The following is a 20,247-nucleotide window of genomic DNA, read 5'->3' on the forward strand; positions in this document are numbered from 1 at the left end:
GTAATAGCGAGTAGCAGTATAGTCCCTTACCCCGTGCGCCACTGCCTTTCGCGACTTTGCCCACAGAATGCCGTCATGGTCACCGCGAAAGGAAATCTTTTAATACTACCGCATTTTTAACATAGTATACGCGTATCGCCATGTTGCCAGCTTACGAAGTATTTCTAGCGGAAAGTTCTCATGTAGTATCTTTTGGACTATTAGGATGAGAGCTGAAACTATTATTCGCAACCACCCGCCCTGAATTCTATTTTTTGTGGCTTCAAGAGCGTCGATCGACTATATACACCGCTCTTGGAAAGCGGGCGGCTGCATGAGTCACACTCCTGTCGGTATATTAACTATACACAATGCTCCCTCCCGCTTCGAGGAAATTGCGAAACCCTTTACAATGCAAATACATCAACCCATAGACGCTCAACTTCTGTTTAAAGCGAAAGCTTCCTTAGTGGTATCGATGGCGTTATGTAAAAAAAAAACTAAGGCATTTTCCCATAGACCGGCTGGTCGAAAAGCTCTCATAAGATCTCTGGACACACTGCGCGTGCGCTTACATTGTGTCAAAACGGCTGCTTGAAGATCGCGAGAGAGGAACGGTTTTAGATAATACAATACATGCACGCATCTATCATGAAGGAGTACAGTAGCACACCTTCATCTCTTAGATCGTGCGTAGATGCGTTTCCTTAGTGCGCGAAGAATCTTCGCATGGGTTCGTTCTTCGTTTGAGATTTGGGTCTTTTGAAGGTTTGGGGATCACTTCAGCGAAGGTTGGACGCACTTTTGGCTTTCGCGCTTATCTCAGCTTTCTTTAGGAAGGGAGGGTAATTCTTTTTAGTTGATTCTTTGAGTATTTCTAGCGCATAAATCCCCTTCTAGCCCTTATTATGTACAAGTGGGTAGCCTCAAATGCATCAAACTTTTCTTTTCCGATTAAAAGAAGTTGACCTGCATGCATGAATAATCTCAGTGATGCACGTATGGGTATGACAATATTATTTCGGCTTGAAGGCGCTGGGGTTGCTCTAGTGTTCTCGAAACCACCACGAGTTGTATTAGTCCTTATAAAGCGACACCTTAAATCGACGCCAAACGAACGTGCAGTGATCCACCGTGATGGGTACATAAAAGCATGTTCCTGTTACCTAGCTCGTACGCAAATGCTGTTTCAGCATGCGACGGTGGCAATGATTCAATTCAGTTCAAGAGCATAACGTGTTGGGTGATTTACTCGTGCCTTTTTGGAGTGCTTGGGGAATGGGGTGGGGGGAGACGGTTTGTAACGCGTGTGCGTAACGTGAGTGCGTCATGAGGACACTGAAGAGGAGCGCTCCGGTTCCCGTCGCAGTCTACAAAGTCTAGGCTACCCGTTGCTTTTATTGCAGCGTCCCATTCCCTCGCTTTGCGTACATATGCAGTAACACCTCGTTAACTCGAAGTAGTAAAAACCGGGAAATAATTCGAGATAACCAAAGTTGCGTGAACTGCCATGAAATATCGAGTTCTTTGCAAAAAAAGGCGCTTCTACTTACCAGCTCTTCAGCAGCAGCTTCCAATCTTGCTTTTCATAATAGGTTGAAATGAAAAAAAAAAAAAAACACACAAAAGACGTTCACCGGCTGGGACCCGCGCTCTCCTTTGGGTTTTTTCCCGCACGACACACCTCTATCTTCTACTACACTCTCTACCGTCACATGACGTGCCACAGGGTTGCTCGACCAAGTTGATATGTCTCTAGGCTCCGACTTCACGTCCGGGGAAAAAGGGAAAACATCGGCTTTGAGGTAGGCGCGGCTAAAGGAGAAAAAAAAAAAATCGAGGGACTTAGGCGCGGCAGCATCGCGCGAATCTTGTGAAACGGTCCGCGGCGGCGAAATTTTCGTTCCACTCTCATTCTAGATTTCGAGATATCCGTAGTTTGTCCCAAAAATACTTCGAAATAAAGGACAACAAATACATGGGACGTATAGGAAATGGTTCGGTGCCACGGAGAATTTCGACTTAGCCGATTTTTTTTTATATGCGAGTTAACGAGGTATTACTGTATACTCTTCGGAAAGCTGCGTGTTTCGGTATCACCCCACAAAACCTGACGGACCAATAATCGGGACCAAACGAGCAGCGCAGGCCAAAGGCTAGCCTGAACGATATGATTTGAAAAAATGTGCGCGCGCGAGAGAGGGGAAGCTTTAACTAACTTTGAAGTGGTCAAAACCACAGCTACGGATTGCTGCTTTGGATAGGGGTGAATATATTGAGACAATAAAGATGAAGAAAGCTCACACTAACGTGTAAAACTTGAAGGTAGCGAAACTGTACGCAACCTTCACGACCATCCCGCGGCGGTTTAAGTCCACAATTGCAGCGGATTTGCTTCGTCTTCGCTGCCGCAACGACCCTTACTCCATCATTGTTTCTATAAGGGCGAAGAAGCAGCAAATCCAAGAAGCAGAACGAACGAACTGAACGCGCACACTCAAACTAGGCGCCCGCATGTGCAACGTGTACCCTATACCACGTGAGGACGCGGGTTCGATTCCCGGCCGCGGCGGCCGCTTTTCTGGCGGAGGCGAAAAGCAAAAACGTCTTTCTGTTCGAGATTTCGGCGCACGTGAAAAATCCCCAGGAGGTTAAAATTAATCCGGAGTCCTCCACTACTGCGCACCTCATCACCCGTAAAGCGTCGGCGCGTTAAACCCCACAATCAATCAAAACCCTAGACAACGTGTTCCGTGTCGAGTAGGAGGCGTGATTCCTCTCCCCACAGACACAGCCGAGCGGGTATGCCGTTTGACTCGGGTACTAACTCATGGTCGTAGCTGAGTGAGGTTCCTGGATGCGGCCTTGCAGTGCCCGCTTCTCCGCGACTAGGGATCTATTCGCTATGGAGGGCGAGAGGCGATGTGGTCGAATGTACTGAACTCCCTCGACCGGTGTGGCGGCATTTTGTGCAAAAGGCACAGTGGCAGTGGCCGCCATCGACGGGGCTGATTCGGACTCCGAGCTACGCGACACACTGGCGCGGGGCTCTCGAGCTCTCATTGAGTTCAAGTCGCAACAGCAGGGGAGATGGGACTCGATTTGAGGGCCGTTTCCACCAAGAAATGGCTTTACTCAAGAGCTCAATTTTCCTCCTTTCCCTCTATCCCGTTCGCTTCGAACTTTGTGCAATGACAGTGTCGCCCTGTAGTCAATCTCTCAAGCATAAAATTCACAAACGCTCTACTATATATAAATTGACGACGAAACAAGGAATTTTTTTCAGAATGCGGCGATTAAAAATAGACCCGAACAATCGTGGGCGTTATTACACTTTCATAACATTGTTGGCATGATGTAATTGGGTTATTCGTCTAAACCTTCATATGCTCGTATAGTTCCATTCCGTCACCGGCTACGGAGGCCGCAGGGTCGGGCCAACCGAAGGCTCGCCTTAATTCTCCTTCCACTCCCGGTGCAGCCGGGCGAGCGCCGCAGTAGACGGCGCATTCCCATGGCTCGGCAAGAAACGGCGGCGCAGTCGGGCAAACAGGCCCGCCGAGCTCCCAGGAGGGCCGCGAGCGCGGGCGGAACCGCTCGGGCTACCGGTCCTGGCGGCGGCCTGACGGGCTGACAGGCCGCGAAACAGGCCGTCGGGTCACACGGCTGCGGCCACCCTCGAGGGCGAACCAGCTTCCCCCGGCTGACAGCAGGGCCTCGCGGCGTCAAAGGGCCTCCCCGGCTACTACCACTATATACGCGCCATCCTGGGGCGCCCCACTTCTCCGGCCCACAACGCTTCGGGCGAAGTCTAAGATTTCTTGATGAAGGAGAATCATTCTGTACGGCGAGGGATTCCCAAGTAGCTGGCATTTTCTTCTCCTTCTTCTTGCTACAGTATGTACGGTTCAACACAAGAGCGCTTGCGTTGTGTCTTTTCTAGTCCCTCTTTTTTTTTGCGCTGAACCGTACATAATTGAATACCAACTAGGCCAGTCAATTACGTTACTAATTCTTGCTACACTCCCAGCTGGCCAGAACCACGCGTCAGCCTGACTTTTCTAAGGTTACTGCATTGCATACTACTCGCATTTACGTCTTGGGCCATACCCGATCAATACTGAGCTGCTGGTTTCAAGGAACTTTACTCTAGGCTGCAAGACGCTGCACCTCAATGCACCATGCATCTGACGATCAGGCGCCCCTTCGAGACAAAGGCATGGCAATACCGCCTCTGAGATTGGGCCTCCAACCCTTCCAGTGACGTCAGTTAGACGCGAAACGTGAACACGCAAAAAAGAAACGAGGGGAGCCATCACAAAGCAAAAGTGCGATAAACAGGACCAAGGGAAGGAAACAGAAAAAAAAAACAGCGCGAAACAAAAACATTCCATCGAGAAACTCACTCATGACTGGAAGGAAAGTCCAAATCTATACGAACCATGGCTGGCGCCATTCAGGGCATAAAAAAAAGTTCAGTGCGTAATTATTTTATTTTCGGATACTCGTGCACTCAAGCCTTGTAGAACAATGTTCGTGCACTCAAGCCGGGCACCTTGAAAACAGTCGTTTGACCATGAATGGGCTGACATATGGCAGATTAGTTCTATGTATTACTATTTACATGACAATGATTTAACCGTATTTGTGATTTAAAACCTGTTGTTTCGAATTTATTTATTTTCTTTCCTTTTTCGCTCAGTATGCGGCATGAACGTTTACTTCACGCTCTTCCCTTCAACCTTGTGCAACCAAATTCTTACTTGCTTAGTCCCGTTAGTAATTCGTCAGACTACTACCTCTGATCGCCAGTTTTCACTATCTCAACCCTTTTGAAAGTTTTTTTCGACCATTATTTTATTTTGTTACTGGATTCGCTCAACTACTTGGTCTTCGTTTTAAGCCATTCAAAGCGACTTCGAACTGTTTCAGTTCGTGTCACACCCGCCAGTCCCTTTCGTAACCTGGGTTCAATTACCGCAAGTGGCTTCTTCATTACGCCCATGAAAAATTCTGCATTCTCCTAAAGAGCGTGGAGGATGACGGGAAGTTTAGCTTAGAGGCTATTAAGATGATCATCTTGTAGCTTGAAGCTACGACTACGACGACCTTATGGCAACCCACGTTCCATCCTTACTGATTCGTTTGAAGTCATAAAATAGCTGAGGACACATACCTCCATCAACCCTCTCACTCCTAAAATTCAACTCCCTGTCGACGTGCTCAGACGTTCTACAAACTAACAAAATGGAGCCACATTTTTTAGGGCGCAGATCTTCTCGCGGCTCAGTTTTCACTCCGAGATGGGCTTCTGACGACCCGTCGGTGAGCCGTGCAGTCGCTCGGGGCGGTCAAGCCAACCTGAAAATGTGCGCGCCATAGGAAACGTCATAGGAAATCGCCAGGAAGGAGGCAGAAAGGAGAATTCAGCCCTTTCAAATGGATTTTCATGCTAAATAAATTCACGTAAATGCACCCAGAGTTGTCGAAACATGTCCTATAGACTCCATGCTTAAAATTTTGCTCAAGTAACCTCACAATGTTTACAAATCAGTTCAGAGTCCCTTTGAGCTCATATATTCTTGCCTGAATTTATCCTCGTTTCTTTCTACTGATCATCCATTCCCCCAACTAGGACGCGGGTCCCATTTTTCTGCGTTAAAGGTATTACACCACTACTACCTTAAACAGCCCTACCGCTGCAGAGGACACGTACCTAATGGTGAGGAAGCTCTCCAGAGTGTGTGTACAAACGTTTTGCATTGCGTACGTTGCAGGACCAAACACAGGCAGACACACCTGTTAGATTTACTGTGACGGCGGAAATGTTTCGCCAGGAGTTGGGCAAAGCAGTTGGCCAGACAAAACAGTCGCGGCGGCGTTGTTGGGGGACGCTGGGCAGACTTGACAAGGCCATCCGTGTACGCTCACTGTGCCGGCATGACAAAGCGATTCGGTCAGGAAATCGTGCTCCGCTGGCGACTTGGCTCGGTTTGCGTTATCATGACGAAATGAACTGCGGAGGCTTATTCATACATTCTCCAAGATACATGCGGGCCACACACGTCGACGACGAAGAAACCCGCTGAGGTAGTTGTAGAAACACTTCTCATTTAATAAAAATCTGCACGAAACGCGCTCCTTGAGTTACTTTGAACAAAGTCTTGTGGTGACAGCTGCCCAGAATAAAGTTGCCGAGGCAGCGTTTTAAGAGCGAATGCTCTTTATAAGCGACCCCAAACCATCCACCGCCGGCGTCGGCGGCGTCGGCGGCGTCCGCAGCGCTCTTTAAAGAAGAAACAGCATCCGGCGCCAGGTTTCGATCCGAGGACTTTGCGGGCCGCAGCCCGACGCTCTACCGAATAAGCCACGGACGCGACGCTGATATCGGTGTCAGAACGCGCCTTATATCTTTAACGCACTCAAACTACGTCGTGAGCGGCGTGCGTTGGCGACTCAGCGGCGTTATAGCGGCTTGATAACTGCGTGGTGTACACGTGATACTACAAACCCGATGGAAGAGATGGAAGAGAAGGCGGCGAGGCGGTGGGCTGCGGGGGCCGAGCGCAAGCGCCGCAAGCGGGCCGACAACCGTGCATTCGCACTTTCACATTCTCCGCCTCGGGGAAATGCGGGGGAATTTTTTTTGAGACGTCGTTTCTGAGGCCATGAGTCGTTCACAGCTAAACGAGCTGCCGCCGGTTAAACAGACTTTTACGCCCTATTTGTTGCAGCTCAGACTTTCGCGATGGAAATCTCTCTTTGTGTAGTTTGTTTTGTTATTCGTCCTTTTATTTGTTTTGACGCCAATTGTGCGCCGTGGGCTGCATGCAGGCCGTACCTATTTCTCATGCTTGGTTGCTCTTCGTTGAACGGTCCACACGGTTCCCATTCGCTAATAGTTTCCTTCGCCCGTCCCACTGGTTTTTCCCGCGATTACGATAAAGTTACGCAATTCGGTGCCACTTTGGCGGCTTAGTCTTCGGCGTCTCTGCGGGCATGTCCTACTTGAGCTCGTTTACGTATGTCGGTATCCATATCGCCTAGCGCTCACTCACTCTTCCGACTGCAATATCACCGTACCGATGGGATATCCCCGCACCGGCTCGGTGATGTCGCAGTCGGGCTACAATTCCTGGTAGGCAACCTTAGTTCTTTAACATGTAGACAACCTTGGTTCTATAATATGTACCAAAATATCGCACACGCGGGGATTTTTTCATATGAGAAACATACGTTGGCGAACCCCGGCAGGTCTTTTGTCGTCGCTTTGTTGAAGCACTGTCAGATACTGGGGACCGTACACTCTTGCCAAAGATTATTTCCGCCATAACCGAGAGCATGAACAAGAAGTGTACTTGGGCAAAGGCTTTTAAGCTACAAGCACCGGTGGCAGGGCTCGTATGCATTGTTTAGACCAATGGAGACCATATACATATTTGAGGCAAGAATACACTGGGGTTGAGTGGCCAAATTGAGAACTGGAAGTTTGTAAAACGTTCAGATGGAAAGCAATGTTTACCAATTTAAAAAAAAAAAAAAAAACGTAGTCAGGAAATATAAAGCTCGCATTTTCCGTTTAATTAAAAGAAATGAAAAAAAAAGCACGCCATTAAGTCGGGCGGCTGTCACACAACATTAGAAAGGCTTTCAGCCCCACTTTAGTTTTTCCGGGATTGTTCGGTCATGGGTGAACGGGTATAAAGCTTGTACTAAACGTATGCGAGCAAGCACCATAGTGTGGCTTCAAATCGGCTTGGCCCCATTGACCTTTCTTCGTTTTTTTCAGCGAGTGATTTGTGCCTCGGGAGAGAAGTGGGGGAGCGCCACAGAATTTGTCTATGATTTCCTTACCGTTTTTTTTTTTAAATTCGCATCATCTGACCTTTCCTAAACGAAACTGCAAGTTATGGCGCAGGGCAAAAAAAGCGGCGTCATTTCTTTTTCTGAAGGAAACGGTGTGTGACGGGCGGCTTCCCACGCAAGCAGACACACTAGCACTTCTCAATAAGCTCCTGTATGACGACATGTCATTGTGACTTTTGAGGATGATGCTTCGACTCTTCATTTCGCACGGCGACGAGCGGAGAGAGGCGATGGAAGAGCGGGCTGACTCTCTCTTCCGGTATCGTTTTCCGCTATTCCCGTTGCCGAGGAGCGGGTTTTCTCTCAGCTAGTGAAGGCGAGACATGATCACGATGACGTGCCTACATCGCGACCCCGCATCATTATCGCTGCCAGTATCGTCCCGATCTTTGCAAAGGATACTGAGCATATTGTGACAAAATGGCAGGGTATGCTCGAGTTTGAGCGAGTACCCAGGAAGGGTGTGCTGGGGTGCTATAAAGACCCGTCCCTCCCCACCATGTTTTAACGGTCCCATGCCGCGTAGACCGTTATAGGGGTCTGGGGAATCTGCCCCAGACCACTATAACGGTCTACGCGCTCCCCCCCGCCTCCCCCCCGCCCCCCCCCCCCTTTTTTTTTTGTCGCTACTCAATGCACACAAGGGACGCCGTGCCAGCGGTTTGACATGCGTATACGGGAAAAGAAGTGTCGAAAGGCCTTGTCGGGGGCGCCTGCCGCTCGTGCACAGGCAGGAGGCCTGCTCGCAATCGTCAATCATGCGGAGCTCGCCGAGGAACGGCCCAGACTTCCGTGTTACCCCGGCAGGCCTCGCCGTTTGCGCCGATGGGCTTTGGGTTGAAACGAAATCGAAGAAAACGCAACAAAGCGGGGGAACGAGCGGGAGGCGAAAAGAGACTCGGATTTCCGTTATGCCCGAACCGTTTCCAGCGCCCGAAGCCGCCGCGGCGGCGCCGAATGCGGCCACCGTGGCCGGCCCTCCGCCCGTGCACTGAGGGAGGAAGTGGCCCAACGTTGAGCCGTTGGGCCGAATAAGGCGCGCAGGAAAACACCTCGGCTGCACTGCCGTCCGCGATGATGATGATGATGATGATGACGATGGTAAATAAATGAATACATAAATAAATAGAGTTTATTAACAGGCCCACACCCCTGAAACAATCTTGTGGTTCAGCTTCACCATAATGCATTAGATTGACCATGGTCTATGCAGTAAACAATGAAGTTTCGGCGTACGACGATGTCGAGTGTACGACGTGACTCAAAAGTCACGTTGTCACGCAATTAAGTATGACGTTACGCATTACGCAATGCAAGCATGACGTTCTATATGGTGGAGGCCCACTGCGCAGATGCCATTTTTGAGTCGAACGGTATGCTTGGGGGCGGCATGAACTGGTTGAGTGCATTGTGAGGAAGCCGAACCACGGGATAGGCTTAGAGTGCAGGGACGGGCGATAGGCATTCGCATTGACGCACGAAGTTTGAAGCACGAATAATAATAATAATAATAATAATAATAATAATAATAATAATAATAATAATAATAATAATAATAATAATAATAATAATAATAATAATAATAATAATAATAATAATAATATTCTGCAGCCTTTCGCAATTCCAAAGCAGTTGTCAGCGCGACAACATGTGCAAGAATGATGGAGTGGTAGTAGAGATAAGGATGGCTTGTAAGCGCACTATTGATCCTGAGAATGTTACCCACTGGCGGAAATAAGGGCCTATAGTGCTGTAACGCCCAGATTTCGCCTGAAGCGCGGCCCATGGGATGGGACAGACCTTCGTATTCTACAACAAAACAATCTTTGTAATAGACGACTTTGCGAAATACTAGACGACGTAGTGCAATTAAAATACAAGACAGGATACAATTAAATGACTCTAAGCATGCGTGTCTGGCTACGTTATTGAATACACGACACAATCGAGATGGAACGACTGTGTCGACAACACCGAGTGCGACTAGCAAAACATTACAAGGGCTTTGAAACTACACTAAAAGTAGTTCACAAAGTATTGGAGTATGCCCGCTTGGAGTCGATGATCGTCCATACGAGGTGCTTTGAGAGCCCTTCCCGATGGGTTGTCCGAAAAGGCAACGCTGCCGCAGATAATTTAATGGGTCCAATGCGGTCAGGCGGGATCGTGAACTGTGCCCCCAATGCCCCCCATACGAAAGAACCCATGAGTGACAAGTGCCCGTGGCACCCGCGCTGTTGCATCGCAGACAGCGTTTACATGGCTGCGACAGAAGCGCAGAGAAGCCAGATTCTGTCGCGTCGACGTCATGTGAACGGCACACTGGGCTTGGAAGTCGCAACAAAGTCACAGCACCGCGGGACTTGGGCGCGTTATCTCGCCGCTGCGATAGCTCCCTGCGATGCGCCCCTGTCGCAGCCATGTAAACGCGGCCACAGACGCCCTTCGAAGAGGCTTACGCGCAACGATCTGAGGCAGTCTAACATCGTCTGGAGAGGGAGAAGGCCTGGGGCGTGCATCTTTACGAACGGCAAATGTCAGGTTAGAGGGCAGATTCCGCGTTTCCCGTTGGCCACCATGTGTTAGACGGCGACCAACGGAAGCGCGCGATCTGACTACCAGCGTGACTTTTGACTTTGTGCGCGGGGGCCTTTTACATACCAGAACATTGTAAATACTTGGCCATATGATCGTTTCGTCTGATTGTGTGTGTGCGTTTGGCGTGTGATTCTATTTGTGCGTGTATGTGTGCGTGTAAGCTGTTTTTCATGTCACCTTCAGCCCCATCTGTCGTAGCAAGTCGGGCGGCTGGTCTGGCTGACCTCACCAGTTCATTAAAGAATTTTATCCTCCTCCCTATCCCCCTCCTCCACCTCCTCCTCCATCCCGGCCGCGGCGGCCGTTTCTCTGCTTTAGGCAAAAAACGAAAGCGCCCGCAAAAAGTGAGCACCGATTTATCTGCCCGTTGGAGATCCCCAGGTGGTCAAAATGAATCCGGAGCCCTTTACTACGGCGCACCCCATACACAGCCCACGGGTGCAGCTTCGGCGCGTAACACCCGTCAAGTGTTTGATTTCTGCTGGCGAGGCGGTTTCAGCCCCTGCACCAGAGCAGGCGTGAAGGCGCTGGCGACATCTTATCCGAGGGCAAAGCTCTGCGCGGTGCCCCTCCTGCGCGCACAGATGCGGTGCAGCGCAGCAGCGATCGCTCCTTGAACGCGCTCCGTCGGGGCCGCAGGGGCCATAGGGCAGCCTCATGCACGCGGCGGATGCGCCTTCTTGCACTCGGCCGTGATGCCGCCGAGCCAGAAGCTATGGATGTCACGTACCGGAAATCGCTGTCTCCCAATGGGAGCGGGAAACACGACTGCAGCGCTGAAACGAGGCCGCGCAGTACAGCTGGCAAGGGTGCATCTCCGAGGAGCAGCTTTTCTTGTGTCGCGCGCCACGGGATCCTTCAGGAGAATGGCCCGGGAAAATGTGCCGGGGAAGGCAGGTAGAAAAACACGCGCGCACATGGCCACATACGCGCGTTGCGTCACGTCTGCTCTCGTTTTGCGGGTAATCTCCAGAATACGTACGGCGGGGAACTCTGACTTATTTTTTTCGTTTTGTACTGAAGATTATTTTTTGGCCTACTAAATATGCATATATATGTCAAAGGCGACTTTTTCCAGCCATGAGCGGACATTCGAAAGGATTTGCACTGTGTTTTAAACTAAGACATTTTCACATCTTTTCCTCAAAACCTGAGAAGCTAGTTACCTACACAGCAGAGAGAATTAATTCCCTTGACGCGATGGTACATGATCAAAAGAAATGGAGCCTCTCTCTGGTAAAGCAAGGATGCTTAATGCGATTGTGTGTTGAGTTCTTATAAACCGGCCGGCAAATTAGTAGCAGTATCGCAATATCGGCCGAGCTTCGACTGGAGTATATATATTGCCACACATAAAAAGGAAGATGTGAGCTGTGGAACATCGCAGCACGAGCGATCACCCATCTTTAAAGACGAAGCGGCGTGCGGCGCGTACTTTTTCGTGGCCTACATCGTGTAAATATATCCTTTCACCATCTCACGGTTAGGCTAGTTTGTTTTGAGCCACTTAACTATATATATACAGAGAGAAATGCCGGCAGTCTACCACGCCAAAGAAGGCATAGGGGAATGGTTAGTGACAAAAATAGTCTAAGCATTCCCCTACGCCTTCTTTGGCGTTGTAGACTGCCGGCATTTCTCTCTGTATTTTCCTAACGAGCCCCTCATTTTCCAAACCCTATTATATATATATATATATATATATATATATATATATATATATATATATATATATATATATATATATATATATATATATATATATATATATATATATATATATATATATATATATATATATATATATATATATATATATATATATATGTGTGTGTGCGTGTGTGTGTGTGTGTGTGTGTCCTGGAGTACCGTTATACGCTCTATGTATGTATGTATGTATGTATGTATGTATGTATGTATGTATCAGAGTTTCCCCATAGACCCCATGCATCAAAAAGTGGCCCTACGATTGGTCCACTGTTCTGGATTTTCCGAACAGTGGCGCCATCTGTTGGTGACAAAATAAACTATACAACGTCGTTCACCGCTCACTACCTGGACGGAAAATGGTATTTGGGTGCTTATGTAAATTTGTTGTGCCGAAGAACCTGAACGTGCAAAACCACGCAAGTCTTTTATACGCATCCAAAGCAAGAGTAGTAAAAATGTGTAAAAGAATGCGGCTCTGTGGTCAGCGAGATGCGTTATCGCCTGCGCCTTGTCTAAGGCCCCTAGCATTGTCGTCTGCTGCGCGCCATCTGCGATCTTTTTCGTGCGGCAAAAAAAAAAGGATTCAAAAATTCGCTTCGACGTTCAAGCTTGAAAGTTTTATTTAGTCACTTGATCAGCTATTGGATTAGTTTTAGCATAAAGTGTGATGTAGCGCGAGCGACACCTGCAAATTTAGTATTTCAGATCGGACCTGTGTTGTGCCGGAGTGCCCGCACAAGTGCCAATCGGTCGAGGCAGTTGTGCAGACGCAGAAACAATCGCAACAAAAAACCGCAGTTTAGGAAGCAATTAATAACTTAGGAAAGTACAAAAAAATTATGCACATTTCCAAGAATATTTAAGGTTAAATTGTCAGTTTGAATAATTCTTTTCTTTTTTGGATAGTGCGTGCGGTGGCCGCGGTAGCGCCAGCGTACGCACGATCCAAAGGAGGGGGGTCCATGTGCGGGCCGTTTTTTGAGGATGAGTTTCGCAACTGCCTACATCGAAGAGCTCTGTGTACGTACGTACGTAGGTACGTATGTATGTATGTATGTATGTATGTATGTATGTATGTATGTATGTATGTATGTATGTATGTATGTATGTATGTATGTATGTATGTATGTATGTATGTATGTATGTATGTATGTATGTATGTATGTATGTATGTGTGTGTGTGTGTATGTATGTATGTATGTATGTATGTATGTATGTATGTATGTATGTATGTATGTATGTATGTATGTATGTATGTATGTATGTATGTATGTATGTATGTGTGTGTGTGTGTATGTATGTATGTATGTATGTATGTATGTATGTATGTATGTATGTATGTATGTATGTATGTATGTATGTATGTGTAGACAGAATAAAGGTTGGCAGTCAAGAAAACCTCGGGAAACAAAGGGGGGAATGCGGTAGGTCATGAAACAGATGAAGAATTTTTTGAGTCAGAAAGTGGTGAAAAAATGCCCGCCGGGTGGGATCCGAACCCACGACCTCCAGAATACCTTTATTCTGTCTTAATTCACCGAGCCCCTCATTTCCCTCTTCTGATTCGCTGTATGTATGTATGTATGTATGTATGTATGTATGTATGTATGTATGTATGTATGTATGTATGTATGTATGTATGTATGTATGTATGTATGTATGTATGTATGTATGTATGTATGTATGTATGGGCATGTGTGTATGCTTGTGTGTAGGCGGGTAGGTAGGTAGGCAGTTATCTATGCATGCATACATGCAGGCACACCGGTGAACTGGCCTAAAGCTATGGCGTCTTATAACAAAAACCTGGCCATTATAAATAAAGTTGGCACAGTACAAAGTATATAGGAGACACACAAGCTCACGTACTACAAACTCCGATTTTAACGAACGGGCTGCTACGAGGCCCTCACTTTGCCACGCTATCCTACGCGAGCGGCGCGCTATCCACGAGGAGCATTACCTCACTGGCCCAGCAATATTCCGCCAACTGCAAAGTAATGTTACGATTTCTGCTTTCGCCACGACAATACGCGCAGCAAGCCTCTCGGGGTGCCGCCTCGGTAGGCCAGGTACGCGGCAAGCTTTTAGCCGCGTGCCCACACAAAAGGGCTATTTTTGATCGCGCAGCCGAATGGCGGGCGTCGTCCGGCGGCGGCACGTGCACGGCGTCTTGGAGAATCTTCGTTCACGGCCGACTGTTTCTGGAGACGGCGCTGTCAAGGCCTTTCCGCCCCATTCGGCGCATCCCTGTTCCGCTCGGCGGGCCTGAGAATCCGGCCGACCCACAAGGAGGGCCCCCTCCCGCCAGGCCCGCCATGGGTGGACGGCATGTCGCCTTCCTACCGACGGCCCTTCGGCCCGCGCGTCGCGCCACTCTCGTTTTCCCATACAGCCGGCCACGTCCAGTGTGGGCGAAAAATGAGCGCCATTCTTCTCACGCGCCATTGTGCGTCGCCCGTTGTTCGGCTCACGGCCCCCGGGGAAGTCCGCCTCGCGCTCAAATGGCCACCGCAGCCGCCTTCCGTGCACGCCGACTCTTCGGGAAGCGCGCTCTTCTTGCCACACAATCCTCCGCTTTTGTTTCACCACTGGCTATTTACGAATGATACAATGTTCACCTACAGTGTAGTTTAGTGTCATCTGATTGACATGCATGCCCCCCCCCCTCCCCCCTCCCTTTGAAAGCTGTGCACAGCTACTTTGCTCATAGCCCCGGTAAAGGAGGGAGTTTATGCGGTGCACGAGTTGTTGCCAAGAACAGTCGCCGAGAACCGCCCAAGAGGGCACCTGGGCAGATGCGCAGGTTAATTGTTTTCGGAAGACAATGAGGGCACTATGCCTTGTCATCGCCTCTTCTCTGGGGCTGTGCGCACAGTATGCCATCTAGCAAGTCGCACAGCTTTCATAGGGGTAGCTGCGGTACGCCACACTTGCGCTCTATAGGCGGCTGCTATCGACAGTTGTGAACAAGTGGCAGTGGATAGATATTCGCAGACTTCGAGGCAGCGCGATTTTCTTTTTCTCTGTCATCAGTTTATCTCACGAATGGAAAGAAAGAGCTACGGTGGCAAGACGATATTTCAAGCACCGCTTTGTCTTGCGCCCTCGGGCCCCCGGTGGAGCCACGATTTCAGCTGCACTTATTTCATCCCTCCAACGGCCAGTAAATCCGTTGGAGGGATGAACTAAGGGAATTCGGGGGTAAACTGTGGACCCGAGCAGCGCAGGACAGGAGCAGTTGGATGTCAGCGGGAGAGGCCTTCGTCCTGCAGTGGACCTGAGTAGGCTGCCGCCGCTGCTGCTGCTGCTGATGATTATGATGGTGGTGTTGATGCTTATGAGGATGGAGGTGGTGGTGGTGATGGTGGATTGTCTTGCCGAAGGTGTCTTCCAATCATCCTGCTCGTAGCTAATCGATTTCGTGCTGGATGTGTTGTTGGCATGGGGAGGGATGAAGGAGGGAAGGTCTGTAACGGAAACTTATTCCCGGAACGAAGCAGCTTCAATGTCTGCCACGGGAATTTCGGCCCATTGCAAGAACTCGGCCTTACGTCGTTGCTGACAACGCCAGACCCGTAACAGGGGGCTTTGGAGTTTGCAGCCTCATGTTGAGGCCCTTTCCCTTGAGTTTCTTGTCCGATCCTGCTACTGGAGCAGGATAGGGCGGATTGTAATGACGCAGCCTTAAGTGGAGCTGAAAACAAAGAGAGAAGCCCTATATAACACAGTAGACAACCCGACACTAAACTGACACACTTTCTATTCGGGCCCCTCAACGCATTACCCGTCGCTCTTCCAGGCGGAGGAGGATGACGGATGAGCGTAACCTGATACGAAGTGCGGAGGAGGACGTTGGAGGTAGGGATGAAACTAGGATGACGGATGAGTGCAACCAGACACGAGGAACGAGGAGCAAGTTGCAGGAGGGCCTATGAAACGGAGCAAACTCTAAGGAACCCCACTAAAATGCAAACCAATCTCGCCCCACACCCTGATCACAGGTTGACGCTGAGAGAGGGTCGGTCATGCCGAAGTATATATGCACGCAACGATATGCTGACGCTAAAAGAAGAGCGGCCAAAACAGTTTGTAAGGACGCAAACGAAAATTGAAACCAGTTCAAAATTTGTTAGTGGTCTGCTGCGCGCGCCTCTTTGACCCCCTTATGGTACTCCTATGGTCGCTGCATTCGTCAATGTCATCGTCGTATTCGTCTTCGTAGTGCTACTCCCAAAGTACCCCCACGCAGTTCGTCACAGTTGTTTTTCCTGACCTCGTCGCCGTCTTCGTCCCTCTCTTCTCAAACACTACGCCTAGTAAAACGCTCACTCTGGGCGCCAGATGGGATGGCAGAAATAATCTCATAAGTTTAGCCGTAGGATCTCGCCTAAAAAGAGCTCTCCTATCGCAAGTGAAAATGTGTGCCCATCAGGTGCGAAATTGCAGGCTCGAACACCTAGCGCACGTCCGTCACTGTCGGTTTCTGCGAACATATGCAGTAGTTCGACGGTGCAAGTATATGGAGAGTGAGAACCGCTTACTCGACAGCCCGTTTGCATTTTGGGCGCCGTCGTTGGGTGAGGTTTGCGGTGCAGTACTGCAGTATAGCATTGGCATGTGTATTTATCGTGGTTATGAAGAGATGTTAGTGTAGCTTCGACGTAGTATCGTCGAAATAATAGTGCAGTATAATTACAACAAAATAACAGCACACGTGGCGCAAGAGGCGAGATGGCCAAGCGCGTCAGAGTACACGGGGCCTCGCTTTCTAACGGCGTGGCCGTGGGGTTCCAGGGTGATAACGCACCCACAGGGCCTAGAGTTTGCAGAAACTCTAACGAGGCCCGTTTGCGCACGGCCTCCACTAAACGAGTTGTCCGCCTCCCTCCGGACGTGGTTGTTGGGTAGGCGTGCCCGACATGGCCACGCGGCGCCCTTGTGGTTTCGCTCCAGTAGACATGCGACTCGGCGGGGCTGACTGTCGACACCGTCCAGTCTCGTGCGGGGTGAAAAAGGAAGGGCTTGAAAGGGTAAAAGTAGGGGAATGTGTGCTCGGGGGGCTCTCCGTCTGTCGCGATGCGGTTGTCACGGTGATGCCAATAGCCAATTCTCGACACCAAGCTATTAAATTCCGACAGTTGTCCCATGCGTCATCACGTACTGTTGTCGGAAAAAGGGCCCTATCGCCACGTGATGATGAAAAATTAAAGCCGTTCCACTCAATGTGAAAGCTCTCGGAAGTGCAGAGCAGTGATTCGCCATAACGGGCTGTAGCGCCGTTCTCCGCTCACTGTTACCACCAAATGCAATACCAATTTCCCGCCTTCGCAGTGCTCGCGCGCCCCCTGCCTGAAACTGCGCCAGCGAGAGTTCTGTTCTCTTTGTGCTTTTCTCGCCGAACGTACCGGCGTTGCAATGCACATTTTGCGTTTACTATCGTAAAAACCAACCCAACGGGCGTCCTTAACTAAAGGAACGCGGGCGCTGCCGGTTAATTATGTATATTTTTTTCTCAAATGTGCCTATAGTTTTATTTGCGCTAAACAACGGGAAGATGTATGACAAGCGCCAGCTTTTCACGAGTTTCGAACGCTTATGACTATATAGACCGCTTGGCTTTCGAAGCCTCTGGGGTACGCCGCAAACAACAGCGTTACCCCGGGACGCCGCATTGGTGCTCTATACATATATACTTGGGTCGAGCGAGCGAGCTATGGCGACAAGTCGAGCGCCTAAAGTGCTCTGCACTTAAAAGATATTCATGTGGCTCCGACGTTGCAAATTTTGGTTTAAGAACAGTTTATGCTGGGTCACGGGTTTTAATTTCTGTATTCGACTTTTGAAACTCAATACCGTATGCTTGTGCCGCACAGTACAGCGATGATATAGTTTTTGTTTTTGCAAGGAGAAAGGGAACACCTAATCGCAAAACGTATCGATCACTGGATACTGAAAGAATAAGAAAAAAAAACATCCCTTGGCGTACCGTATTCGACACAGTCGTAAATTTGTGTCTTGGGAACTGGAGGATATTCAGCCAGGTAACAGAAATTTATTAGCAATCTATCTGATTGATGCCATGGGATCTGCGCTGATAGGAAATTCCTGTGATGAGGCACATTTGTGTTGACGAAACGAACTCACTTCAAATTCAGAGCTACTCCATTCTGTCAACGTGAATGACCAGCGGGGCTGGTTGTGGGATATCGGTTGGCACCGAACTCCAGTGCAAACCGCGCCGTCACGCCGGGAAAGCGTTCACCGGTATTCTAGCGACGCCGACGTCGGGCGTTTTCCGCCTCGATGTATTCGGAGTCCCGACAGGCACCGCGCTTATGCTCGGCGTCCATGACCCGATCGTCGTTGGTTCCCACCCACTTTTTAGTAGGCTTCACTGTGCGACACGCAATGTGGGAAAGCCGGCTTACAAAACCAAAGTTTACACCGATTTGTTTAAAGTTGGCTTCACTCCAAGCATTAATGCACTGCTAGAAAAACACGTTTCAGGGGAAATACATGCCACCTTGCATCAAAATATGAAGAACCTGAGGCGAGCAGGTGAGCGAAAGGAGAGGGTGTGCCGAAGTGAGGAAGAGGGGACCGGTTTTTTTCGGCTAGCACACAATAAGCGGGGGAGTCAGCCTATAAAGGGCCCCAGCGTGTTGTTCTAAAGGCGACATTCACCCCGTATCTCCCTGCTACATTCTCTATACCATATGATAAGCGGTGCACGTACGGAAAGATTGTTAGTCTCGCCTTCTTTTTATCTTGTTTATGCATCTGGTCTGGTTTGCGTTTGACAAGTCTCGCTAGCTTTTGGCAGGTTTTCGCAATGGCGTACTCTGTGAATGTCGCCTTCTCAGCTCCCCTCAGGCTTAGTCGTGTTTGCGCAGCCATACAAAGGAAGATAGATCACAAGCCAAGGAAATCAATAAGAGGCTGCAGTATAAACCACGGTGAGAGTTTTGTGCCCTGTCGTACGGGAATACCGCTAGCCCCTCGATTTCGGAAAAGTGTACATTGGTAATCAGGTAGATGCATCAACACGGGCCTACGGGAACATATGAATAATTAACAAAGGACACATCCTCGCACCTATCAGCGCACTGCCGAGCATGTGGTTGCAGGCCTGTTTTGAGGATTGCGACGTTTTCTTCACCCTGAAGGACCAGCTGACACGAGAAGTTGTAGAAGCCCATCATAGCAACAAGAGTCGGGCTAAATGTGTAAGCCAGCCTTCCCTCACGCTGTACGAGGAGGAAAGGGCATTTTTGGATGCCACCTAGCTATGTTAGTGGTTAACATGCCTTTACCCTGGTTTATCTGATGTTTATTTTTTTTGCTCCACCAGATTGTACGCTTCTTTCCAATAAAATACTGGTTGCGAGTCAGCACCAGTTTTGGGAATTTCTTCTGTTTCCCTTATCGTTTTTTCGCGCTGTTACACTTCAAAATGCTTACCATACACGTAAAGTAGGAATCGCGTTACAAGCATACTAATCATCATAAATTAAAAAAAATCGTACACCCCTCCGTATAAAGACGACGATGGCTGAACGCGAAGCTTTCTCGTGACGGATTCTTTGGTTGTCGTCTAAGTTTTCCAAAGTCGCTTCGACCATGTCGAAATGGAACAATCAGATAGACGCCAGCTTCATACGCCACGGACACAGGTTTGATTCATGCCACTGAAGCGTTTTTTTCTTCTTCAACTTCCCCCAGGATCATTCATCATCATCGTTAGAGAAAGTTGGCTTTCCTGCAGGGTGTTTTCGCGTTACAGGTGCCACCAGTGAGAACACTGAAGCTTCGCTTTAATAGGGTGTGCTCGCTTCTGGCTTGGTTCGTTTGGTGTTGGACTTGATTTTAGAAAACTTAGGGTTCCCCCTTTGTTGTCGTTTCGACACAGGGGTAGCTGATTTTGTGTAGACTAACGGCCCTTCACAATGATAGTTGAAAAACACCACCTGTACAACTACAAACATATTTAACTAAACTATATTGATGGACTTCCCCATTATGCTTTGGCCGTCTTTGTTCCCGTCGCTCTCACGCAGTCAACGATCATCACCATCAGCAGGCACAGCAGCA

At 49.0% G+C, this 20,247-nt stretch overlaps 1 protein-coding gene across 1 annotated transcript in view; it reads left to right on the forward strand.

Annotated features, from left to right (window-relative positions):
- Positions 1 to 20,247, forward strand: part of Cad99c (cadherin 99C) — a 206,807-nt gene that overhangs the window by 20,177 nt on the left and 166,383 nt on the right. The gene's annotated exons all lie outside the window — the stretch shown is intronic.

This window comes from Haemaphysalis longicornis, unplaced genomic scaffold, assembly GCF_048455015.1.
Source record: "Haemaphysalis longicornis isolate Haplotype H1 unplaced genomic scaffold, Haemaphysalis longicornis Haplotype H1 scaffold_1, whole genome shotgun sequence".
In the NCBI taxonomy this organism is placed as follows: Eukaryota; Metazoa; Arthropoda; class Arachnida; order Ixodida; family Ixodidae; genus Haemaphysalis; species Haemaphysalis longicornis.